The sequence below is a fragment of the Otolemur garnettii genome, unplaced genomic scaffold (genome assembly GCF_000181295.1).
Source record: "Otolemur garnettii isolate 467f Iridium unplaced genomic scaffold, OtoGar3 scaffold00131, whole genome shotgun sequence".
In the NCBI taxonomy this organism is placed as follows: Eukaryota; Metazoa; Chordata; class Mammalia; order Primates; family Galagidae; genus Otolemur; species Otolemur garnettii.
The window spans coordinates 1323583-1351160 of record NW_003852526.1 but is presented as its reverse complement, the minus strand read 5'-3'; the positions used below and the strand labels follow the sequence as shown (position 1 = coordinate 1351160).

At 36.1% G+C, this 27578-nt stretch overlaps 1 protein-coding gene and 1 non-coding gene across 2 annotated transcripts in view; both read right to left on the bottom strand.

Annotated features, from left to right (window-relative positions):
- ALCAM (activated leukocyte cell adhesion molecule) overlaps window positions 1–27578 on the bottom strand; it is a 156713-nt gene that overhangs the window by 62410 nt on the left and 66725 nt on the right. The gene's annotated exons all lie outside the window — the stretch shown is intronic.
- Window positions 1686–1817, bottom strand: LOC111727930. Its single transcript, XR_002775355.1, has one exon. It is a non-coding gene; the product is annotated as a small nucleolar RNA SNORA70 (small nucleolar RNA).

Below are 27578 nucleotides of genomic sequence, written 5' to 3'. Positions count from 1 at the left end.
TGTGTATAAGGACTGCTTTCAATAAAAGATGAAAACAAATCAATGCTTTATGGACTAATTGGCATTTTAGAAGCTGGCATCACTTTGATCATTAGTGAAACCACTGCAGAGCTGAGCTTCTAAGCAACTCTTAGAAGCTCCTTTTCTTGTATTTTTCCTGGTGTTTGAAGTCAGAACCTATTTACCTAAGGTAATATGCAGCGGTCTAGATTACTGGTCATGTTTAATCTGAGATGTAGTTGTTTTGTAAAGGATTAACAAACTACAAAAAATCATATTTTTGAGAGATTTCATTAACAGATACATTTTAATGCTTATCTACAGTAGTAGCAGGCATAGAAGCTAAAGTGAAAAATTTCCTAAATTTGCTGAAAATTATCAACCATGTTGAGTTCAGATAAACATTACCATGTTTTTAAGCTGGAATGAGAACAGAACTGAGGTATGAGCTAGATTTTTACTTTCAAACATCAGCCTAAAACAGTTAATAGGCTAGTCAGTCCTGAAGTAAACGCCTTATTCCTAGTACACATGTCCCTGCCATTCCTTTGATCCTTACCAAGCGCTCTTTTTCTCCACATATTTGTATAATCATTACACTGCTGATCATCTGCTGAATCCCCCTTGCCCATGAATATGACCATGGTTGGGGGTCACCACAACATGAGGAACTGTATTAAAGGGTCGCGGCATTAGGAAGGTTGAGAACCATTGCTCTAGCTGCTTAGAATTTCTGGAGATAGGAACTTCATAGCATTGACTGACAGCTCCATAAACTTATCTCATTAACTTCAACTCAGAGAAGATATGTTTCTAATCTTTCAAAATCACATCATTGCTATTCTCTCTTTTGAATCTTCTGGCTTTTTAATTTCTATAAATTCTTTTTCCTGAGCTCGTGAACATTATAAAAAAGTCTCTTTAATGTTGAAAATACCATTCCTGCCTCTTCTAACTACTAGGGGTACTGTTTCCCTGTATTTATTTCATTATCAAAATTTCTCAGTAAATGCCATGTTATGTTATTTATATAAAATCCAGACAAAAGGAATCAATAATGACAGGAACTGAAACACTGGGGGCCTATGGATAAGGGATGGGAGAGGCTGCCTGGAAAGGGATCCAAGGGACCTGGTTGGTTCTATGAAGAGGTTTAAACCATTGGCTGGGTTGTTGGTTACACTGTTGGAAACATTTGTCAAAACTTGTCAAACACTACAATTAAGGTTGTTATGCAAATAATATCTAAAAATTTATATTTTTTGGATAGGAAGTAGGATTTATTGACAGGTGGGATTGAGGGGGCAGCACAGTGGAAGCCTCATGCATACAGGGCCCACTACTTGTCTAGGAGGTCATGACTGGGGACATATCTGACTCCACAGCCATCTGGTAGGGGCCACTTCTCAGCTCTTATGTCTTCAAATTCATCTGTATTAAACTTGGTAAAGCCCCATTTCTTTGAGATGTGAGTCTTCTGGCATCTAGGGAACTTGAACTTGGCCCTGTGTTGGGCCTCCATTACATGTCCTTATTCTGCCATTTAGTGTGGACGGACATGATGATTTGGCCAATGTGAATCCTGGCCACAATGCCCTGTGACTTTCCAAAGGCACCACACATTCCTGCCTGGAGCCTAGATTGCGGATAGCACAAAGCCTGGCCCATGAACGTATATCAGAAAGGACTGTTTCCAAGATCCCTAGAGCAACCTGTGAAAGCAACAGGTTGCAAACACTACCCAGGAGGCTGTGGTTTAGTCATTGCACACCAGGCTCCCAGCAGGAAAGGAGCACCATCAGCTTTACTGGCCTCAGGTAAAAGTGCATTGTGGTATTTTCTCCAAGCTGCTTTTTCATACTTTCATCTCTTGGCAACTATTTCCACCATATCATTATTGTGGCTAGTTTTGTAAAAACAGTCGGAATCTTTATATTAAAAATGCCATTAATCAGCGAATGCAGTCACATTTTATGGGAAGGATTACTCTTAACAAGACATTATTTTTCTTTCTTTTGGATGATAAAATATAGTTTCTTATAAAGTAGAATATATATTACTCTAGCCCAAGGTCATCCAATGCAATAAAAAGTTATACTTTGTCCTAGTGTACTTACAGTTATAAAAAAGCAAATATAACAGAGAAACCAGGCTCCTTACCTGAAGACATTTATAATCTATTAGCGAATTGAGATTTCCCTGCTGTGGCGAAAAGTCACCTCTACAACTTTGTTAAATGGAAAACATTTTTTTCTAAAATCTTCAATTTTCCCCATAACTAAAAGCTGAACTTTAAATTCTCCTTGAGGACTAGAATTTTATACGATTATTAACCTATTAATATTTTCAATTATTGATCCATTCTATTCCATTTCATGGAGTCAAACATTTTTTGAAGTTGAGGCTTTCAGTAAAAGTTTGGATGAAGAAAAAGGAATATGACTACTATTATCTATTAATAATATAGTTAGACAAGAAAAAATGTATTCAACAATCTAAGTCATGATTGTTCCGTGCACTCCTTAGCCCTGACACGGAGGTTGACAGATTGGTTCTTTGGGAGCAGCAAATATTCCACAGGCATTAAATTTGACAAAACAAGTTGCATTTTTTGTTAGTTTATTTATTTGTTATTGTGTTAAGACATTTATATTCTGCATTTAGAAAGATTCACATGTACCCTTGTAAGATGGACCATAGGTGTGGTTGTTAGTTTATTTTACTATTTCTTATAGTAAACAAATTATCTCTGCATAATAAACACCTCCCTTATAAAAGATGTGCATTTTATAAATTGTCAATCACCCATGTAAAATACTTTGCAGTCCCTGGGAAATTGTATTCTTCCTAGAGACCAAGGGACTTCAGGGAAAATAGTGACAAAACAAAGTCTCCCAAATTTCCAAGTAGCTTTATTACATCTCTGAATCCATTGCCTCCGTGTCCCATAGTTAAACTTTATAACACAGTCACTGTTAGAAATGTCGAGGACCTCTGTGTTGTCACCACATGTTAACACAAGATTTTCTAACAACCTGTCAAGAGAATTAGTCTAGCACTGCGATGCAGGTGGGTCCCACCGAATAATTCTGTTTTTCTCAAAACTCGTCAAGTTCCCAATTCTTGTATTTAAATCTCAAATCAAAAACTTAACAAGAAAGTTCTACTTGTCATCAAAATGCCTTAAGAAAGTATGTTGAGTTGTTCAGAATGGAATTTCTGTTTCTAAATGTATGCGACTGAAAGGTAGCTATAATTTTAACTTCTTAGCATATAGACTAAAGTTTACCGGACACTGAAATTGACAAATTAGGAAATAACTTTGTGGAGATAAAAATTCCATCAGAGCAGGCAGTAAAACGTATGCAAGCGAGCCAACACGAGAGAGAACGCTGCCCTCCTGGCTGCCGCCTGAGATAGTGTTGTGCTGATGCAGGAGAAATAGGACTGAGGGAGGTGAAATATTACTGAAATTCCAATACTGGGATGCTCCTTTGGGGTATACGTTTTTAAATCAAAATTATTAAGTGCATATTGATTTGTGTCCCTTTTCCTGATTGAAGTATGGTTTTGTGAACGGTATGCAGGAAAACGAGGTTAAATTGCATTATATTTGTTATGTAGTATGTCAGTTATGGAGTAGCTTTTAAAAATAATATGCAAGATACAGATTTAGGACGGTCATGCTGACATTTTATTTTTCCGTGTACATATGGATGTGATCTCTCTCAAGTTAAATTTAGAGAGTGCTCAGCTAATATTCTGTATGTCTTGGAAAACTGCCTGGATAGGAAGACTGTGAGAAACGGATGAAAAGGTTACCAGGCCAACCTCCGTAGTAGTTTTTGAACTGCATGTCGCTATGCAGTGCAAGCTGTGTGCGGTCATCTTTTATGTTCAGCCACCTAGACTTTACCAAGGCTTTGGCACGTCTCTCAACCGTTTGAGGGTGTTGTAAAAGTAATATTGAGTTTGAAACCTCAACATAGGCATTTTGTGAACTTTATGGTCTGCGATTTACTTTGCCGTGGGCAACGAACACTTGAAAAAGATTGTCCCCCTTCGTACTACGTAACTCATATTCCCTGGTTAACAGTGTAATTATTTTTAAAGATATTTTATTGTATACTGTCAAATGTGAGTCCTTTGATAGATAGTACGCTTCAATGGTAAACCTGACCATCGTATTTGAAAAAGAGTATAAAGGCGTTTGCTGAAACTGGGAGGCCACACTTTTTATATTTACACACGCATATTATTTCTTCATAAAATGAAATGTTATATGTAATACATAATCCCGGGTTGTTTGAAGGACATGGTAGTCTCACCCTCCTCAGTAGTTGTTCTTTTTCTCTCTTCTATTCTCTCTTTCAGCAAATCCACATGCTGCCTTGTCAGAGGGCACAAAAGCCATGGAAACACAGTGTAGGGATATCATTTCTACTGATTTTAATATTGGTCCAGATAATAAGGATTCATTCAACAGCTGTTGACTGAAATGTATTCACTAACTGAGTAAATGCTATTTTAGTTTGGTTACTCACTTCTAATTTTTTAAAATAGGCTTTTGATAAACAGGCTACTTTATATTCATTTGCTTCTAGAAATATTTGACATAAGTATTTACCCTTGGTATAAAATGTCCATATATGAAATTGGGGGGGGGTTTACTCTATTTTCCCAGGATTATAAAAATTCTCAAGTAATTGCACTTCCTTCTAGAAAAATTAAAATGTTATCATGTGTGACTGCTTATGTAATCAATTTGTAACGGAGTTGGATTTGACCTGTGTCTGTATGCATGGGCGAGCTGGTTTGCACCATTAACACACACTGTTCCCCAGAGACTGCACTAGTGGTTGGCACCTAGTAGGTGTTCAATGCTTATTTTCTTGGTTAAGGAAATTTATCTCCATCCCTAGTTATCCTATGTCAAATAGGAGGTGATATTACATGGAAGAGAAAACAATGGACTTGGAGTTAGAAAAAATGGCCTAGTTCTTCCTCTGTTCCACTTAGAGTAAGCTCTTCACTGATTCCCTACTGTGCATCTCTATTTCTCCCTGTTTACTGCCACCAACAGCCGCCTGTCCTTCAAGTTCCAGGTAAAGCCCCACTTCTTTGTATAATTCTTGTTAATCCTCGATCAACTCTGATCTCTAATCTTCCAGAACACTTACCAAGCTTATTCACTGATACTTAGTTTTATTTAATCAGACCTTTAACTATATAATGACTAATACTACTCCTATAATTCTGAACAATACTGAACATGTTATGTCTCTCTTTTCTTCCTCCAATCAGACTCTAACTGAGAGAGCTCACATTGTAGCTGGGGGCTGAATTTGTCCCATCTGTGTGTTTTGTTTGACAAAATTTCAAGATTTAGTTAGTTGTAGATACTCAAGTGAGAGTGAATGAATACAAACAGAATTTTCTAGTTTCTTTTGGAAAAACACGGAATTCGTTCACTTGGGGCCTGCATTCTTATTTGGCAGTAATCAAGCAGAGCTGAATAGCTACTGTCCATGTAGCCAGGGCTCTAAGCACATACTCCTATCAACTCCCCCAGCGTGCTTTATTTATTTATGTTCTTTGTCTGGAATCTATGAAACATGTGAGATTCTAACCCCTGCATGATACTCTATGCTAATTCCTCCACCTCGACACTCTCTCTCTTTCTCCCCAAATTTACTTGTAGTTTCTAAAAAGATTTGAGGTCTCCATCTCTATATCTCTTAGGCAGCTTAAATTTATATTTAAGATGTTTGGATTTTAAATTAGCTATCTGAATTGTCATTTATCCTCCTGTTTCCTGTAGATAAATAAGTGGAATTCAATGAAACGGAATGCTGAAACTATCCCTCCTTGAATTCTATCTTCACTAATGATGTATTGGGCAATTAAAAATTGAAAAGCCATTTGACTTCTCTTTCTGCATCTCTGTATCCGACTATTTCCAAGGTCTGACAAATTTACTGGCAAAGTAGAACTGGGATGGGGGCAGGGTGTATTCATTTCCTTCTCTCAGTTTCTATTGCCTCTGCCCTCAGAATCTGCATTTGACGAAAGTGTGTTCCTCTAGGACACTCCTTCAAAATGAGCAGTCCTACCAGGAGACCATTTTGCTTTGAGGCCAGATTTCAAAAAACAGAGACAATTTACAGTCAATAGTGAAAGAGTTGTTTTAGAGCCGAAATTCACTTTCACTGCAAAATCGCACTTTGAAACATTTACAGTGATCTAAGAGACAACTGGTGAAACGTTTTGGCACCAGCAAGTCTGGCACCCAGCCCTCAAGACAAGCAGCATTTCAACCTGTATCCTACTTGACTTTCTCTATTACCAGCGCTGCATGTGAGAGAAACAGGAAATCTGGGCAGCACTTTTAAAGCAATGTGGTGAATTATAAATTAATGAGGGTTTAATATGGGAAGGGAATAACATCTGCAGAACAGCGGATTTCATAACGACGAAAGGGAAAAAAGGTTTCCCTTAATAAAACATAACCTTTCTGCATGCTCAATCAATTCTCAATTAGTCAGACCAGAGAGAGCACCCGCCACACGCTGTCAAAACTGCCTGGCTTTGACGGCTTCCTTCCCCCCACCCGATTCTGATTTTGCTTCCTGTCACCCAAGATGCTTCTTGAATTAATGTTTCTAACAAATTTTTTTCTGTCCTTTTCTGCCATTAAAAAGTACAATTTATGTTTTCCGCCCGTAGAGCTCCTACGGTGTGGCAAAACTTTCTCTTCCACTGTTTGCTGTCCCTTCTCTGGCCAATCTAACAACAAGTCAATCAGAACCGGCAAGAAACCAGAGTGGAGCCGGAACTCGGAACAGCAATGATTTCCCTAGAAAGTTCTCCACTTCCTTCTTCATGCCCTTTTAATGATCACACGGCAATGAAGTCATCATTTTGAAAGTTCAAAGAAACTAAAGGGAAATTTTTGAGAATGCTTTGACACTTTAGTTCAATGGAGTAAATACTTACGACTTCGTGCACAGTCATTAACAGATACCATTCAGGCGATAACTCCCGAACCTTCAGGGGCTTACCGTCTACCACATTTTGCCATGTAGAATGCGCACTTTTTCTCCCAAAGTTTTGAGGGAAAAATTAGACTGTGCACTAAACAGGGAGGGGTAGTACCAATTCTGTATCAATACAGATGTTTTAAATTCTTCTCTTTATGCTTTTAGTTAAAAGTGTAACTCTGTGTTAAAAAATAAATGCTAAAATTCCTTTATAATACAAAAAAACAAGTATGTAAATATAAGCAAATAATAACTCAAATTAGAAAAATCAAAATGAAAGATTTTTTTTTCTGATTCTAAATGTTTGGTCCAAAAACATGGGCTGCACTCTACATAGCAAAAAATGGTGACTAGAAAGGAAAGTGGAAGGAGATTTTATAAATACACATGACAAACAATAAGGCTTAGACCATAGTGGCACCATCAAGTGGCTGTCCACCTAAAGCAGGCTGGGGATGATTCAGTAATTTCTTCATAGACATTTAACTGAATACTCGCGGTTTGGGAACAAGATGAATCCCTATTAAGAAAATAATTCATGGACAAACATTCACCAACACCATGGTTATCACATAAGTACAAAAAACATGGCTATATGCCACCAAAAAGAAAGTTTCTATCTCTGCTTAAGAATGGGTGGGAGTAACAAGAAAGTCCTCACAGAGATGCACATTTATCTAGGAGAGGAAGATGAGCATTTCACCCTGAAGCACCGCAGTACGGCAGGGTTTGGACGTGTGAGAGAATATTCTGCATGCTAGAAGAGTTCATAGTTCTGGATGATGTGTGGGCTCACAGGATTTGACTCAAAAAACCTAGGACCTAAAGCAGGGAAGAGATATGATCGTGGGAAACTTTCCTGTGTGTTGTTGAGCATCCAGCACCACGGTGCCTGAATCATTCGTGTGAATAATTGAGTAAGGAATCTAGCCTTTATCCCAAAGGTTTTAGGTATTTATAGAGGATTTGTATGTAGGAAAAGTCTCCAAGAGGTGATTGTGAAGGTTGGATTAGAGATGTTGAGGTGAATGGCTGAGAGACCAGACAGGGTGCCCCTGCAAGCCTCTATGTGAGAGGATAAGAGCCTCCAAACAGAGGAGCTAAAAAAGCTGGAGCAGAGCAACCTTGGAGTAAAATGGCATGCCTTGTGGAGTGGGTAGACTTGCTGCAGTAAGGGAGATCAAAACTAATGACCTTCTTCAGATTTGTAGTTTGGATAATTGAGTAGCTTCTGGCACCTTCCATTTAGATCAGGATTCCAGGAAAAAAAAAAGAAAGTTTAGTATCTACCTTAACTACTCTATCAGTATAAACTCATCAGAATGTTCCCAGGTTCCTATATAAGGTATACAAATTTTATTTAAAAAATAAGGGTTAACTATCCAGTTATCCAACTTATACTAGAAGCTTAAATTTTTGAGTGAGTGAGTATTCAGAGAGTAGTAAGAAGGGATAGCTGATAGCTTGATCAAAGAAAGAGGTAACAACAAACCCAAAAGAAAACAATCAACTGGGACGGTCTTTATTTCTGATATGATTAACGACATTTAACATTCTCTACATGCCAGAGTAGGATGATTCCTATACCCAGGGAAAGGCATGTGCCTGGCTTCCTTAAAAGAATTGATGGTATATTCAGTTCACTGATGGTGAAGTACATGGCTCCACACTTAATAATCACTGTCCTCAAGTTTCCTTAAAGCACACTGGCGGTCCAGAGGTATGCGCCCTCCTCCAGCAGACAGACAGACAACTGAACTCATTACTGTTTAACATACATTAAACATTGGTTGGAGGATCAACTTTTTGAAGTCTTATAATAATTTGCAATTCATCCTTCCTTCTAAAGCTCTGTAGTAAGTGAGTCCCTCATTATAGGATGGGCTTGCGCTGTATTAGCTCAATTATAAAAGTTGTTTATTTCTCCCTGAATAGAGTATACAATAAGAAAGGCTATAAAAATAGCTCTAAAAAACTATTTCTCTACCTTCATAATGAACATATTGTTTAGGATGTTTTTCAGCACATTATTCCAATATCCTTTAATTCATTGAAGTTACATTTATTGATTGTTTATACTTTTATACGATACCATACTAAGTTTTAGAGACACAAAGATGAATAACACATAGCCATTAACATTAAGGGGCTTCCAAAACCACTATGGAGAAAGAGAACTAAGCAAATGATTATAATGCAAAGTGGTAAGTGCAAGGGAAATGAAACATCTCAAGGACAGCAGAGCAGAGGAGGACCTAACAATGTCACTCAGGGAAGAGTGATGAGGACTTTCCAACCAGCATTCTCAGGGAAGAGTCAGCCAAGTGAGGAGTGGTGAAAGGACATTCCAATGGAACAGAAAGTTAGTGGAGATCCTGGAGAGTTTTGCTCAGTACCAGAAATAGTTCTGATTCCTCTGCACCGTTCAACACAAACGTTGACAGCACATAAGACATCTCCCTGTTTGGGGGCCGTCCAGGGGTATGTGCCTTCCTCCAGCAGACAGACAGCACCTCATAACACATGCTTGTGTAGTACTATGTAGTGCCAGACTCATCTTACTGGTTTTACTTAAATTTATCTGTGTCTTAATTTCTTCATTTTCTTAACATTATAATATTTTAATTTTTTAAGATTTATATTTTAAGGAACATGAAGTTCTTTAACATAAGGTAGAGTATAAATACATAACTCTAATGGAGGATGAGGAGGGACATAGAAAGAGTGAAATTATTTCCAATAATGACAAGTAATTCTAAATCCCTGAAATAGCCCCTGAGAGCATCAGTTTGCAATTAATATTCATGATGGACACCCCAAGTCATTAAGAAAAGTTTAAACTTTATATGTTCTATGTAGGAAAACACATTACTTGTGAATACTCAGATTATTTTTAAATGGTTAATTTTGTGTATTTTTGTGAATAAACTTACAAACCTTTAGGTTAAGGGAAAATCTGACTAACTAGATTTTTTTCCTCGAAGGCCAATAATAAGCAGAAACTTTTATGCGTTTGCCTTAGGAACAGGTTATTTTAATATAATAGAGCCAAAAGTCTATCCCTGGACTTTATTCAAATTAAGAAGAAATATGGCCAGGTGTAGTGGTTCACACCTATAATCCTAGCACCTGTAATCATTGGAGGACCAGGCAGGCGGGTCACTTGAGCTCAGAAAGGGAAGACTGCTTGAATTCAGGAGTTTGAATCCAGCCTGAGTAATAGCAAGGCTACTATTTTCTACTAAAAATAGAAAAATTAGCTGGGAGTTACAGATACAATATTATTTGATAATAAATAGTATTAGTTGATCACAAAAGCAAAACACTAGTCAGGAATCTGTTGGAGGTTAGGTGTGGTGGCTCATGCTATCACTTTTACAGGCCAAGAAGAGAGGTCAGCTTGAGGCCAGGAGTTCAAGATCAGCCTAGGTAACATAGTGAGACCTTGTTCCAAAAATAAATAAATAAAAACAAATGAAAAGTACAAAAATTTCTAGAGTTTTCTAAATTATGTTTTTGAAAATTATAAACAAAATATAATATTATCTCCTTTTGGGGGGGGGTACATCCTCTTGAGTAAGTTATTTAATTTCCCAGTGCCTCAGTTTTCTTATTGTATGGAATGAATAAAAAAATAGCACACAGGGATGATTTGAAGATAAGATTAAATAAAATAAGAACTACATCAAATTTAAAACTCCTGGCAAATTAAGAGTACTCAAGTATATGACACATATCATCAGTGTTACTATTAGTTTTCTCAAAGAGATCTATGGCACTCATACAATTACAGAAACACCACCTTATGCTTTCATGGGCATTTTATTTTAGAAGTTACGTGTGATAATAAATGATTGATTCAAACTATTTTAAATTCCTATAGAAATGCTAAGTGTGTCTATGTAGGGTGGTTCTGGGATAGGAAAGTCGGCTGAGGACATTAAGAAGGAAACGGAGATGTTAGGAGATAAGGGCTGCAACTTCTACCCAAATGCTTCTGGAAAGCAACGGGGAGTCATGCTAAAGAATAATAGCATGTCTTGGCCAATAAAAGTAAGAAAAAAGAAAGGAAAAGGAAGTGGATGAGAAAGATTCCAAGCCCAGGAAAGAGATAAGACAAAGAACCTGTGGACCTGTGGCTTAACTAGTTGTGTTTCTCAATCGTTTCTTGGAGAACCAACTCTATGTGATGTACAGAGCACCTGCAAACTGGGAAATGCTCATGGAAATATTATGGAAGTGATAGCAGCATTTAGCGAAGACATACACAGTGCCCACAAGGTGATAAACACGAAGCTTACTTTTTGGTTCAAAGACACAGGGGCCTATCATGTCTCACTACTTAAAAAAGAATGTGGCAGTGCAGTGTAACAGACTAGTTTGAGTTTAATTAGCAGTACCTTTTAAATTTATCATTTGGATGGAGAGGAGAAAGTCTGCTTCCTGAAAGTAGCACATTGTTGTTGAGGTGTATAAACCGTGCCACCATTCTTTTGGAGTTTTTTCTCCTCTATTTCTCATTAGTTTCGAGCCATTAAAATTTTCTGACAAATGTAAATCCTATAAGGCTGATTGGTTTGATTAACCTAATAAAGAAAAAGAAGCCAGCCACTTATCAACCTTCACTTGACATTGACATAAAGTCTTTATGTGGCACAGTTCCTGGGTTTTGTCATTTGAAATAGGGAGAGGGATTGGGAGAATGAATAGGGTTGTAGTGCAACAGATTAATTAAGCAGCGCTCAGGAATGATATTGAAAGGTAACTGATTAATTGAACATTGAAGCCATCTAATCAAATAGCGAACACAATAAATATGTTTCTTCAGAGATAAATTATGCGCTGATTAGCATATTCATTTCTACAGTTGAGTTAACTCTTTATGTGCGTTTTCAGTTATGCATAGCCAGAAAGAGCTACCTGCTATAGATTCTCTTTCATGTCATTCTAAAGATGCCTGGAGAATGTGCCTGTATTCCTTCAAGACTTGAACAGCTTGCTCATTAAAAATGCAAACTTTTTGTTAACAGAAAGGTGAAAAAAATCCACCAAATCAATGACTTGTCATCCCACACAACCTGCAGTTAGGCAGAGACTGCACTAGACTGCAGATGAATCATCCAGAAAGTATTTCATGCACAGCCTAGGGTTTAATAAGAGAGAACATACAGTTGTAGAAACATTAGTGCTAAAGGTCCATCAAAGTATTCATATACAATTCTGCAAATATATTTTTTGCTGTATGTAAACATAGTTATTATTTTGTGTGCGTGAACCCACAAAGATGGTCACTTTATAGTTATAAATTTTAGTAAAATGAAAAAATGGCTCTTAAATCTCTCAGCATATGGGGGAAGATAAATTCAGATTCTAAAGCAGTCCATTTGTACTCAAACTGTCTTCCTTTTGGCCTCGGTGAGGCACTGCCCCCATTGTTGACATCCGGGTAAGATCCAGTGGCCACAGCTGTGTAGCTCAATGAATAGCCAGAGCCGGCTCCCTGTGCCATCAAAGGGGGTCTGTCACCCGTCGTCCGGAGCCAAGTTCCCTGCCAGCCTGGAGCAGCAGAGCTTCATGGGGGAGGGGCATGAAACCCCAGAGATAAGAAACATTGCCTTGTCAGCGTGTAAACCCTGGCAGCTCCAGTCCTAAGGCTGAGTCCTGATTGGATTCCTGTGTCAGTGACTTTCTTACCGAAATGTAAGCTCTGCCTGAGGGAGCGCTCTCCAGGAGAGAGGTCCTTTAATACCTCTGCTTCCACAGATGTCCTGTGGACAGTTGGATGGAGCCAGGGTTACTCATCACTCTGAGCTGGAATTGACTAAAAGGCTGTATCACATGTAAAGGCAAAACGTGACAGAGCTGTTGGCTAAAAAGAGATTCAGAAGAGTACTAGAGTGGTTTGTTTCCTTCCTTCCTTCCTTCCTTCCTTCCTTCCTTCCTTCCTTCCTTCCCTCCCTCCCTCCCTCCTTCCTTCCTGCCTTCCTTCCTTTCTTTCTTTTGCTTAATGGAGACTAAAAAATTCAAGTGGGATTTTTCTTTTAACTTGAAGGAATTGAAATTTTTTTAGCTTCAAAAATTTTAGCTTAAAAAAATTCCGGATCAGTCTTTAAATGGCCAATAATCTTATACTCTATGATGTTTTATAGATCATTTTCTTTCAGCTTATAACATTTCATCATAAGGGTTTTATAAAAGATGGAAGTGTGGTAAAGGTCTGTATATGAAAATTGGTTTAAATTGATCAGACAGGCAGGCCTCTAAATTGAAACAAACATGATCTTAGGACTTTACTGAAATAATTATAACTCGGCTTCAGAAGTTTAAATTTACTCTTCTAAAGGAAAAAACATCTCCATAATCTACAATCCCAACTCTTTTGTTGGTGAGGATGTTATCTGTACGTCAAGTAAGCATTCATGAGTTCGTGTAAAACACGTCCAGTTGCAGAAATCTAATGATCTGTGTGAAAAACAGCATAGTTGGAATTATCAGACATTTAATGTCTTCCTCCTCATATTCTTTGGCCAAATCCTTAGAACATTAGAAAAAGAAAAAGAAAATAAAGGCTTTCATTCTATTTGCATGTTTATTGCTAACAATGCCCCAAGGAAGACTGAGCCTTATTCCTCTGTCAACATCAGCATTGTTTGATAACAAAAGCAAAGCACTTGGTAAAAATATACTACATTTTTCATAAAAACTACAAACAGAAATTTAACTCCCTTTTAATAGAACTGATTGCACTTTAATAGAAAGATTGCACTTTAAAAGTGCAATCCCTTCAAAATTCTGAAATCCATTCTTGCACTGAAAGCACCATTCCTTTTCATTTTGCCCTTTTAGCTAATACTTCCACTTTATTTATGTATTTTTATTTATTTATTAATCTGAGATACATGGATTTTAATTTTTAACACATTTTAAATTTAGGGAGATAACATATATTCTTCTTTATATTTCAGGAAACAGCTTTATATTAACATAACCAGATTATTTGTTTATTTTTTGTTTAATTGACACATAGGGACAATAGGTATTTATGGGGTATAGTGTGGTGTTTTGATGCACGGTCCTATTGAGTAAAAAGCAAAACAGGGTATTTAGAGTGTCCATCATCTCATAGAGTTAGTATTTCTTTGAGATGAGAACTCTCAAAGTTCTCCCTTCTAGCTATGTGAAATATGTGATACAGTATTGCTAACCACAGTCAGCCCGCTGTGCGATAAGATGCCGGGACTTATTCCTTCTATGGAACTGGAGCTTTGTACCCATTGACCAGTTTCTCCCCATCCTCCACCCTACCCGGCCTCTGGTAACCACTATTCTACTCTCTACTTCTACAAGATCAATTTTTTTGGTTTCACATATGAATGAGACCATGCAGTATTTGCCTTTCTGTGCCTGACCTATTCCAGGCTCATCCATGTTACCGTAAATGACAGGATTTCATTCTGTTAATGACTGAGTAGTACTCCATTGTGCATATATACAACATGCCACATTGTATTTATCCATTCAGCTGTTCAGGAACAGCTAGATTGATTCCCTATCTTGGTCATTGTAAACAGAACTGCAATAGACCTGGAAGTATAGGTGTCCCTTTTGTGTACTGATTTCATTTGCTTTGCGTAAATACCCAGTAATATGGTTGCTGAATCTTATGGTCGTTCTATTTTTAATGTTTTGAGGAACTTCTATACTGTTTTCCATATTTGCTATATTAATTGACCTTTCCACCAACAGTGTATAAGCATTCCCTTTCTTCCATATCTGGGCTAACATTAATTATCTTCTGTCTTTTTGATGATAGCCATTCTAATTGGTGTGAGCTGACTTCTCATTGAGCTTTTGATTTGCATTTCACTGATGATTAGAGATATTGAGCACTTTTATTGGCCATTTATTTGTATGTTCTTTTGGGAAACGTCTATTCAGTCTTTTGCCCATTGTTTCATCAGGTTTTTTTTTGTTGTTGTTTGTTTTGCTATTGAGTTGTTTGAATTCCTTGTAATTCTGGATACTACTTGTCAGACAAATAGTTTGCAAATATTTCTCTCCCATTATCTTTTTTTTCACTCTATCCATTATTTCCTTTGTTATGAAGAAGATTTTAGTTTGATATAATCCCATTTTTCTTTTCTTTCCTATGCTTTGATGTCTTATCCATAAAATCTTTACCCAGACCAATATCATGAAGCATTTTCCTCTTTCTTCTAGTAGTTTTGTTGTTTCTGATCTTACCTGGAAGTCCTTTCTTCCATTTTGAGTTGACTTGTCCATGGTGAGAGACAGAGGTCTAGCTCTATTTTCTTGCAAGTGATTATCAAGTTTCCCCAGCACCACTTGTGAAGGGACTGTCTTTTCTTCATCAGGTGTGTGTATTTGGCACCTTTGTCAAAAATATTTGGCTGTAGGTTATTTATTTCTGTGTTCTCTGCTGTGTTTTATGGTGAGTGTTTTTATGCCAAGACCCTCCTATTTCAGTTGCTATAGCTTTGTAGTATATTTTCAGGTCAAGTAGTGTGAAGCTTCTAGCTTTGTTTACTTTGCTCAAGATTTCTTTGGCTATTTGGCATATTTTGTGGTTCCATACTAATTTTAGATGTGGTTTTCTCTTTCTGTGACGCATAAAACAGAACCTAATGCAGAGGTTCAGTGATAAATTACAACCTAATAGTACTATTTGGATAGGGATGGCATTAAATCTGTAGATATCTTCTAGTATGGATATTTTTAAAATATTAATTCTTCCAATTCATGAGCATGGAATAGCTTTCCATTTATTTATCTATTGTTCATTTTTTTTCAATATTTCATAGTTTCACAGTAAAATTTCCATATAGAGATCTTTCACTTGGTTGGCTAAATGTATTTCTGATTATTTTACCATGTTTTGGTAGCTATTGTAAATGAGACTGTTTTTGATAATTACTTGTTCATTTACTATTTAACCAATAGCTATTCCATGTGAATATTTAGAAATCATATGGTAGAACTGTTGGGGTCCTCACTTGGCCCCACATGAACCCTTCCCCCTCCCTGTCTTCCTTTCCTCCTGAGACAAAGGTCCCAACGGGCCTAAATAGCCCCACCCCTGAAGTTTATGCCAAAGGAAGATAACTCACCAAAGCCCTCTGGGCAAGCTATGAAATTTACCACCCTCTATATCCCCATGTAAAAGGGGCTCTAACTGCCCTTGGGCACAGATGCCCTCTTTGCACTGCCTGGGTAGGTCCTTTCCCCTTCAGTAAACCTGGCTGGAACATCTCCAATCTGGTCTCATCTCTGGGCCCTGCCGTTTATACCTTTCTTTTTTTTTTTTATTGAATGGTAACTATGTACATTAATGCACTTCTGGGGTACAGTGTGGGGTTTTCACATGCAATCTGAAATACTTCCATCAAACTGGTCAACACAGCCTTCATGTCATTTTCTCAGTTATTGCTTTAAAACATTCACATTCTACTCTTAGAAAGATTCACCTGTACCCCTATAAGGTAAACCTCAAAAGTAATCCCTCCAAACCCTCTCCCTCCATCCATCCCCCCCTTCCTTCTCCCTCCCCCCTCCCCATATTCTTAGGCTATTTGGTTATAGCTTTCATATAAAAAGGTTTAAATTAGTTTCATAATAGGGGTGTGTACATTGGGTACTTTTTTCTCCATTCTTATACCTTTCAAGAACAGCTTGATTCATTTCAAGTTTTCAAAATTAATTTCTCCAATTTTGTTGTTAGTGTTGCTCTTTAAGCTCATAAATATCATTATTATCATATAGACTAAGATAAATGAAGTTTGCTTACATAATTTCTTAAATATTTTATACATCAAATAAACTGTTGATTATCTCCAGGATGTACTTAAAATATATGAGCCATTAAACCTCTGTGTGTGTGTGTGTGTGTGTGTGTGTAATTTCTTTCTTGGGATGCTTTCAATATTCATACAGAAAAAGTCGCTCTTTAGATTTGTTAGGACAATTCAAGTTCCCGTCATGATTTATTATCATATAAAATTGTATGAGTAGTTGTTTAACTAATTGGATGCTTATTTTTAAAAGGATATAAAAGACTGGGGAGATAAAGAACATGAATACCCTCTAAAGATATAAGCATAAATTATTTATAGATTATAAAATAATATAATTGGTCCTATAATTGGTCCAATAATATTATATTTTGGTCCTAACTGTGAAGATGATCACTTTGCAGACCAGAAGGTACCGATTTAAATAGTCATGACATTTTAAATTGTTTTCATCTTTGAAAAAAGTTTTAGGATGTATTTTGAATTGATTTATATTACATTTGGTCAATATTTTTGCTTATTTATAGAAAATGAATTGTAGTACCATTGTGAAATAAAACCAAAAGCTCTACTTTGAATGCATTATAAAAAGTGGTCTTTCTTACACTATGATAGACATACCATGTTATTCTAACAGTAAATTTAAAAAAAGAGACCTTCAAGAAACTGGAGGTGGTTTACTTTTATTTGAAAAGTATAACATGAGTTTGGCACTTGGACTGTGCTATAGAATTACCTCATATTTTCTTTATCTTATCTGAAGCATTATGAAAAGTCCAGCCTATGTTTTCTGGCATCATGACAGCAGTCTTCCAAAATTGGGTTTGAACTGAAAGAAAGTAGGCATTTAAGAAGTATTTGATTCACCTCTCTAATATGGTAACGTAAGAGTTTTGAATTTCATTCAAAGAATGAAAGCTATATAACTAGCCTGATCTGAAATTGCATGTCAGCCAGTTCATACGCAGAGCCATTTGAAACCTGTCTTCATCTTTTTACAGCACAAAGAACTTTAGTTTTATGTTTTTGCACTGTTCAGATGGGCCTATATTATATGTTTCCTTATGCTTTCAAAAGAAACCATTTTAAATTGGTTATATTTGTCTTAGTTTAAAACATTCCTTATTTTGGAAAAGAACAATTCATTATCTTTAAATAATGAAGAATTAAATTATGTTGTATAATTCTTTTAAATTAATTGCTTTTTAAAAACATTTTATTTTATTTATTTATTTTGTAGTCAGGTCAATGAGGGTACAAGGATTAGGTTATGTTGTTGGGATTTCTAAGGTTAAGTTCAAGTTGTAGTTGAGCCTTTCACCCAGGGAGTGTGCTGTGTACCCTTACATCGTGCACACTGGGTGAGAGCTTACCAATTTCCATCCTTCCTCCCCTTTCCCCTTTCCATCGTTCCCCCACCTCCCCAATATACTTGTCTCTCTCTCTCCTCTCTCTGGTGTGTAGGTTTTTTTTTTTATTATTATTGTTTTCATATTAGTAGTATTTACTGGGATGGAGATGAAACACATTCTTCTTAGGAAAGTATCACAAGAATGACATTATACAATTCTTATTAATACTCAATGCCTTTTATAGCTATAATTTAGCTTATTGTTTTTGAGTACTTTTCTGGCTTCTAGAAGGCTCACTCGCCTAACATGCTCCCCTCATCCATTCCGCACTGCACAACTGGTTTTCAACACAGTGGAGCTGGAGGGCACAGGGAGGAGGTGCAGCAGAATCTGGAGGACGTTGGAGAGGTAGAAATGCAGTTTGAGATACTGCTAAGGATTATAATTTCGCTCCTTGGAACATGTGCCACCCTTCATGTGAGAATCAGAGATTAGACAATGTTTCTCTTTCAGTTACCACATAATATGTGTAACATGTTAATAATTCTACTTGATAGCTTAGGATGCATTCAAATAAGGAATAAGAAAAGAAATCTTCAAAGCTGGAAGAACCATTTTTATATGCTATAAATTCTAGCTCCACGTATAGTAATACATTTTGCTATGTTAAGTGCCTCTTCCACTGTGAAAATTTGGAATTTACTCATTATTGTAAGAGTAACACTCTCCTTTTAAAATCTTTTTTTCTCTCAAATATTTGATATTTTCCTCCTTATCCTAAGGAAAAAAAACAGAAAAGTATTTTAATTATTCACTTAAAGTAAAATAATTAAGTATTAAAATTCTCTTGACCAATACCTTGAATGCCTTATTACATTTAGAAAATAATAACATTTGTTCTACTTAAGCCCACCCAGTCTCTACAAGGTAGGAGGGCCTGGAATGTTTCATAATACCTCAAACCTCAGTGACAAAAAGGGGAATAAAGGCCCAAGCTAGATTGGTTCTGGTCACATTCTAATCCCATTTAATAAAATAAAATCGCATCTAGTCTCAAACCTGGTAGCAACCCGTCTCCAAACTTTTAATCTTTCCAGTAAATCTACAAATATAATACAGAAAAAAAGAATATGCAGTGATGTGTGTGAAATTGTAAAGCTTGGTTATTATTGTAAAGCTGATGATAAATTATTTTGTTAAAGCTCCAAAATAGGTTCTAAATGCCTTTTCAAAGGAACAACAGCAATCGCCTACGTGCAAAGGCAACACTATTGGTATAAATCCGTTGCCACTCAGGATGACTCCTTGGAGAGATGCAACATTCATTTAGATGTATAAGTAGAGTTGAATTCCTTAAAATACCAATCTTGTCAACTCATTCTTTTATTGTAATATCTGAATATAGAGGAAAATGCTAAACCCTTCTTTTATGAACCTGACAATATAAAAAGGATTGGAGCCCATTACAAGGGAAAAATGTTCCACAGAAGCTTAGATGAGGTGTGGAACAAACAGACACTTGAAGGTGAATTGTGAAGGGGATGGAATACTATTTCATTTATTGATCACGGGATTTATAAAAGGCAACTTGGGAAGGATGCATCCTCAAGGTCAGCTGCACCTTTAAATACAAGTTCACACATTCCTGATGAGCTCCATATGTTTCCGACTAAAAATCTGTGAAGCCTTTTTCTTTCCATTGATGAAAAGCAAAGGAAAGTTGACAGGGGAACTAATGAGCTATACATAATGAATAAAGTGGTGATGTTCTCATCTAGTCCTTCTTCCCTTTTGTAAAATGGCAGCAGAAACCTGATTCAATGCCTTGCCATACACATTGACCTAGGAACTTCAGCCAGGGCAGTGATGGCACTGTTTTGACCATTTAGCTAATATAGTTAAATAAGCTGTGTAAACACATATGCAAAAACAGAATCAATTTTCTGTTCAGAGCTAAAATAAAAATTATGAAACCGCAAGAAATGCTATATATTAAGAACTTACGTATTTTCTTTTATTCTTATTTCATCCCAATGTGTCAGGGGCCGTTGGCAAATGTTCTATCCATAATTGATTATGAATGATGTGCAGGATTAAGTCATAAAGTCAGGTCTTATTATTTTACATTAGCTCAGGCATTGGCCACTTACAGTAAATGTTCTTGGAAGGATGTTCTAACTTGCAGAAATACCCCAGGTAAAAATAAAAATCAGAGCAGGTTTCTTTGTAGTGATTTCTTTCAGCTCCCCCTTCACCTCTCTTTCTTGTTTCCATGCCCTCATTCTGTTCCCCAAGCAGTTTCGCCAAGACCTGAAGGGTCAGGACTCCCAAAGAAACTTACACCTGTCCTCCACTCCCTGAAAAATAATACCCTCAGGCAGAAGACTGAGATAGCACCAAGAGAAAAGCAATTTGTTTGGTTATCTGATGGAGGTAATTTAAATAGAAGTGTGAACCTACTTAAGTTTCCTGTCTGACTTGCTTTTAAAAGGGGAATTATTAACATAAATGGGTCTTGATTAGTAACAAGAGGTGGCGGACCCCTGCTCTGTGCTAACAAGTTCCCTAGGGCATGTAGGAGATAAGAGGTCAGGCAAACTCAGTTAGCCTTTAGAGACTGCCAAACGCTACACTTACTTTTTATTTTTTAATGGAAAGTTTCCCATTTGCAGGCCCCTAAGTTTAGTCCTGGGGCAGGGATAGAAAGGAGCACCTCTCCGCTCTTGTCTTTGAGAAGCTGTAACTGGGGAAATTTTCTCCCAACTCATTCTCTCTCCTCCCATTTCATCACAGACTCAAAATTTGAGTGTAATAAAATAAATCTCCAAAGACATTGTGTAGTACTCTAGAATGGCTGGTAGATAATGAATAAATATTTTGCTCTTCAACTTTAAAGTTGTTCGACAAATGATACACCCTAGCAGGGGCTTTCCCTTCCTGGGTCAGGTTCTCCTGACTTCTCTGCCCCTCAGCTGCTATTCCTTCCTATCTCCTTAGCAGAGCTATCCCAAGGTGCCTTCTCAATTTGTCTCTTCAAGAGTTTTAGCCTAAACACTTTAATTTTAGCTGATGAGCATATTTCTTGATAAATACTGAGGCCTTTACATATTGTAAAATGGATGGTATATAACTCATGTTTTTCCTACAGAAAAGAAATATTGTGCATGTAAATAATCTTTCTAAGTTAATAAGTTTATCCAATAGGTGACCATACCTTCAGATTCTTTTGAATGCAAGATACTACATAAAATGTGGCAATCCAACAAAGAAATTAGGTTTTAATTCACATAAGATGGGAGGAAGAATAAAAATTTTGAAGTCATTAGTGAAAAAAATTAGTCAGGATTTACTGAAACTTAGACTCAGCAAATGGATGAGTTTAAGGTATTAGTATTTAACGTTGTTTATCTTTAGCCTCTGAGGTATTAGTATTTAATACTGTTTATCTTTTATCCAATGAAAAAGCTTATCTTCTGAATTTTATTATTTTTATATGTTTAAAAAAAGATTTAGAAATGAGACTAATGGACCGCACTTGAGTAATCTATGACAACGTTTTCTGACAGAATTCATTAAAACATTTCTCCCATTAGGGATAAATATTACTATAACGATTAAAAACATTTATAAGTGTCAATATTCAATTATTAAGAGATTATTTCTAAATATTTTATTCTATGGATAGAATTTATAATTATAAATTTAAATAAAAATAATGTGTATATATTTTGAACTTCTGAAGCTGATCTGGGGAAATAACTGCCATCATTAGAAATAGTGCTAATGATTGAGAGTTTTTATTTAAAATATTGAATTGTGTTCTGATTAAATAATAATGAAGTGAAGCAAAAGAACTAGTATGCACATTTAGAAATCCTATTAAGTTATATTTACCGAATTATATTGTAAATACTTAAATATTAAATTGAAAATAAAATAGTTTATTACAATTAAACTGCAAAGATTCTGAAATAAAATAATTTTTTAGAATACGAAATAGTGTCATATAAAATCTGATTTTTAGAAAATGTTAAGAAAATATTTGATTTTAGTGTTAAAATTTTTAAGTGTTTAAAAGTAACTTCATTGGCTCGGCGCCTATAGCTCAACTGGCTAAGGCGCCAGCCACGTACACCTAAGGTGGCGGGTTCGAATCCCCAGCCCGGGCCCGCCAAACAACAATGATGGCTGCAACCAAAAAATGGCCAGGCATTGTGGCGGGCGCCTGTGGTCCCAGCTACTTGGGAGGCTGAGGCAGGAGACTGGCTTGAGCCCAGGAGTTGGAGGTTGCTGTGAGCTGTAATGCCACGGCACTCTACCCAGGGGGACAGCTTGAGGCTCTGTCTCAAAAAAAAAAAAAAAAAAAAAAGTAACTTCATTTAAAACTTATTCATTTGTTTCTTTCCATCTTTTTTCAAAAAAGAATTAGAATAACTGGTTTTATCTATGTAAAGTAATCTAGTTTTATTTTATGTTACTTTCCCTACTTTCATACAGAGAAACTAATGTACTTTCACATTTCTTATTTTACTTTTAAAACAGCAATTCTTACGTTGATTATCCAAACAAGAAAAATGAAAGGACAGAATAACAAAAGGAGGGCAAACTATGAGGCCAGACAATTAAGTTCGTGATCTCCTCCTAGAGAAAGTGCTCAAAGCCTCATTGCTCAATATCACTACTAGTGCCAAGGCTAGGGCCTAGTCCACCCTTCAAAGCATTTTTGGAACTCTTTTTCTAGAAGGGCCATTGAGTTGTCGTATGAGAAGTCTAACAATTGAGTTCACATATTCACCCTGGAAAAGGTGCTATGCTACACACCTCCCTGATGAAAATGACAGTCACCAGAAGCCCAAGGAAGCACTTTGAAGGTGACTGTAGTGACACTCAGCAATGAAGTACATTGTACTTTTTCTAGGATGAGTTCTCAAACTTAATTGTCTAACCTCATATATCAGTTCCACAAGCCATTCAAATAATGACAGATCTGGGATTCTAATACAGACTATGTCATCACCACTCTAAGACTTCATACTCAATATATGTTTATAATTTAAATAATTAAGTTGAAACTCTGAGACCTGCTTATACTTTCCTCTCTGAACTGACTATAAGATTCTTGGCTCCTGACTATTGAGAAATACAACCCCCTTACCATTTATCCCAACTCCCTAACTCATTGCCCTAATTACTAGCCCTAGGAAGCTGTAGTCTCTGCTTCCAATCTTTGATTATTTTGCAGTTGTCATAAAGCATCTCAATTCCATGTAAACGCATGTGTCGGTCCATAGTATTATAACATCATTTCTGTATATTTTTCTCTAGAATACCTTTAGCTACACAACTGTTCCATTATTGTGTTCGACATTTTTGTCATTAATTAACACTTGCTTGTAACACTTAGATATAACATTCAGGAATTGAGAAGTTCAAGAATATAACAAAAGCTAACAAAATATTTGAATATTTTGTTATCATGAATAAGTGAAAATGAAGAAAATCATTATCATATAATTTTGATATCTGTTCCATGATGAAATGTTTTCTTTTTAACATTTATAGATTAAAGCCTCCTGAGTAGATAACAAATACTTGTTAATGAATTATAGAGACTTTTCATGTTTTCCTGAATGATTTTTAAAGTTTGATTAACACTTTAAAAATAAAAAGATTTGTGCCCATCATTTATGGTGATGGTTAAGTAAAATGTCAAGGAAATCACAATATTTTATGTCAGCAATTCGAGGGAATTATGTAAAAGGCAAGCCTATTAAATTAACCCTAGACCAGTATATAGTCTATGAAAAGTTAAGGATTTTCCATCATACTCAACAGGAGAAGATCAGTGATTGCAATATCAAACCCAGGCTGGGCATGGTGGCTCACACCTTAATCCTAGAACTCTGGGAGACTGAGGTGGGTGGGTTGCCTGAGCTCATAGGTTTGAGACCAGCGTGAGCCAGAGCAATACCCCATCTCTAAAAATAGCCGGGGATTGTGACAGGCACCTGTAGTCCCAGCTACTTGGGAGGCTGAGGAAAGAGAATTGTTTGAGCCCAAGAGTCTGAGTTTGCTGTGAGCTATGACAACACAGCACTCTACCAGGGGGAACAAAGTCTCTCAAAAAAAAAAAAAAAACAAAAAAAACCTAACAAAAATCCAGAAATATCAAACCCATACTCCTAGAAGACTCTCATTCTTTTTAAAGAATATCATTTAGACAACAAAGGCTAAGAATGGGCAGACAGGGTATATTCAGGCTTCCAAGTTTATTTCACATTACAGGAGGGATGCTGTTGCAGATTTGTTTATTTATAAATAAACTTTGAGTTTAGGCTATAATTTTCTCTTTAAAATTCAAATGTGGCCTAAATGTAAGACCAGTAAAAATATACATTTTCCTAACATTAAACATGAAAGTTTAGGAATCTCTTAATATTTATAGTTGTGAAAATAAGTTGCTTCTAATTTATACAGAATAGTTTAAGTATGATAGGTTGTATTCATTAGTAATTTAAAATTTCATTACCATTACAATGAATTTTGTAGCAGATTTTAAAAGAAAAGCTTTTCCACACTAACTTACATCCTTTTTTCTTCTTTTGGAGAAAAAGGAAGTCATAGAACAGACCCAGGAAGAACCTACTATTGCAGGAAGATGATATACCTTTTTAGGACAGTATTCCCTTAAATATTATAGCTAATTAGATTTGCCTACCAGCAATGCACCAAAGGGTTCGTGTGATTCAGTTGAATTTAATCAGAATGTTTTTATGCATTAAGCTTTTCTTTCTTATTAACTATTGCCGATGAAATATCCTAATGTTTCAACATTTATGAACTAACCAGCATTTTTTTTAAACCAAGAACCTAGTATATTTAAAAAATGATTTTGTTTTTAGTTTTCCAGAAAAGGAGAGAAAGAATCATCCTATATAACTATAGCAATACAAGGGAATAATCTTTTAAAATTTTCCTTGCCTTAAGAAGTCCCCTGGGGGAATGAAGGACAGGTGGGAGGTATAGGAAAATTAAACTAATCTCATTCCTGCCATGAAATAAATCATGGTATTATAGAAATACTTAGTATTTCAGAAATTGGCAAAAACTTATAAAAATAGCTAAAGAGGCCTACAAAAGGTATATTAAAAGAGTTTATTTTACCCACCAATGAAAATAAGCATATATTACTTACATGATGTAGGTAAAAATTCTATAATGACATTTTCAGAGCTTTGTAACTGGTGAAGAATAAGACAAAAATCCTTCATAACATAATTAGCTTCAAAATTATAGTGGGTAGAAGTAAGAAATGAACTAATCAAGCAAATACGGTCTTGGAACAAATCTGAATCTACATAATTCCCACATTATGAAGTATATTACACCAATATTTTGCTAGAGGTCAACACATACTCTGTCTCTCCCATCAGAGCAAGCTACACACAAGGACAGAGATTTTTTCCTCTATTTTGCCCATTTCTGTATCTTTAGTGTGTAGGACACATAATAACATTTAAAACATATTAATATTTATTGTAAGAATGGTACTTGTCTTTCTGACTCTCCCATTCTTCCTTTGTGACTATGCTTTGGAGTGGATGTCTACTGCTTGTGCCGACACAGCAGTCCTTGACTCTTCTGGGAACAGCACCCTGATTGTCATGTGGCGTCACACCTCCCCAGTACTCAGCCTGTGCAGTTTAGACAGGAGGACCTTACTGCCATCCCCCACACTGATCATCTCCAGTGACGAGCACATGCTTGCTAGGCATAGTAGGTAAGAAAAGTCAGTCCCATTGAGCCAGATGAGTGGGTCATGTGGACGCATGAGCTACCCCAGGCCAATAAGATTCAGTTGAAGAACTTTCATCTGAACTATTAGAAAAAAAAAAAAAGAAGCTATTTCCACCAAAGTTGCTGAACAGATAGATTTTAATCCCTGCCATCTTAAAATATCATGGCCAAAAATTGTTCAAATGAAGTCAAGACAGTAGAAAAACCAAACCAAACAATGGTAAGATGTGTTTCTTGGCATCATGTAACCACTAGATTCCAGGCCTGCAGCCAGTCTTAACCCACTAAATAACCCAAATTTATTTAACCCAAATTTATTCGGTTATGTGACCCAATAAATTTCATTTTTATTTAATCTAGTTAGAGACAGATTCCCATGACTTCCTACTGAAAGTCATGACAAATACACCCTCCAATACCATTGTATCAATTACTTACGTCCCTACAGAGTCAAAATGAATAACGCCAGGTGGACATTTGAGTCATTTCATAACAATGGGAGGAAAACAGTGATAACCAGCTTAGAAATGTCCAGCGGCATCTGCAATCTCTTGTGTACTGACTCAGATACAAATTCAGAAGGAGGAAGAGTGGCATCTACTCTACAGTTAACAGCTCTAGATTACATGTTTTTCCTTGTGTGCCTTGTCACAGATTGTTTCAGCGCTGCTGACTATAAGTGAAGTAGGTTATAATTATCACTATTTTTTGCCAATAGTAAATAATCCACATTTTAGAAAGAGTTACAATTCATTACATTTCATAGAAGCCTAAAATGACCTCAGGGATGATTATGCTGCATTTCTTCATTTTACAGTTGAAGAAAGTTAAGGACTTGCCCAATGTCAGATCACTGCATAGCCAAAGACAGTGTTATAGAGCTGAATGCTATAACTGCTTTCCAGAGACTTGCTTTTAAATCACATACATAGGGATGTTAATGCTGATCACATGCAGAAAAGCGATTTACACTTTCTACATACATGTACCATCACTGAAAGGATAGACAAGAAATTTCATTGTGTGCTCTACAAAGTAAGAGCTCATTTAACAATGATTTCATAATCTTCCTCAAAATCCTACTATGAACTTACACAAGAGTTAAGAAATAAACTGCTTCATTTCCCCAGAATTAACTCTCTTTTAGGTCAACGGAACATAATTTATCTAATGCTACTTTAGCGTCCTGACAAATTTAATTTATCCCTACTTACCAGTAAGAACAGGTCTATGAATTACTTTAGTAATTACCCCAGAGGATAAAAAGGCCAATGTAGAATATATTTACATGTATTAATATATAAGATTTTTGGTGACGGAAACTCTAAATCTGAGGCAAAATATTCTCCGTAATATATTTTTAAAATAACGACAAGCCATTTTAAATTAAAATCTAATTTAAAAGAAACAGATGTTAGCAGAGCTAAATTTTAAGTGCAAGCACATAGCACATTTCATTCTGATTTACCATAGGCTACAGACAACTAAGACAATTAGTTCAGATTAAATGTTATGTATTTAAATTTTTTTCCTGAAATTCTACTTTGTTTTTCTTAATGTTTTCTCCCTCCAGTATCAAT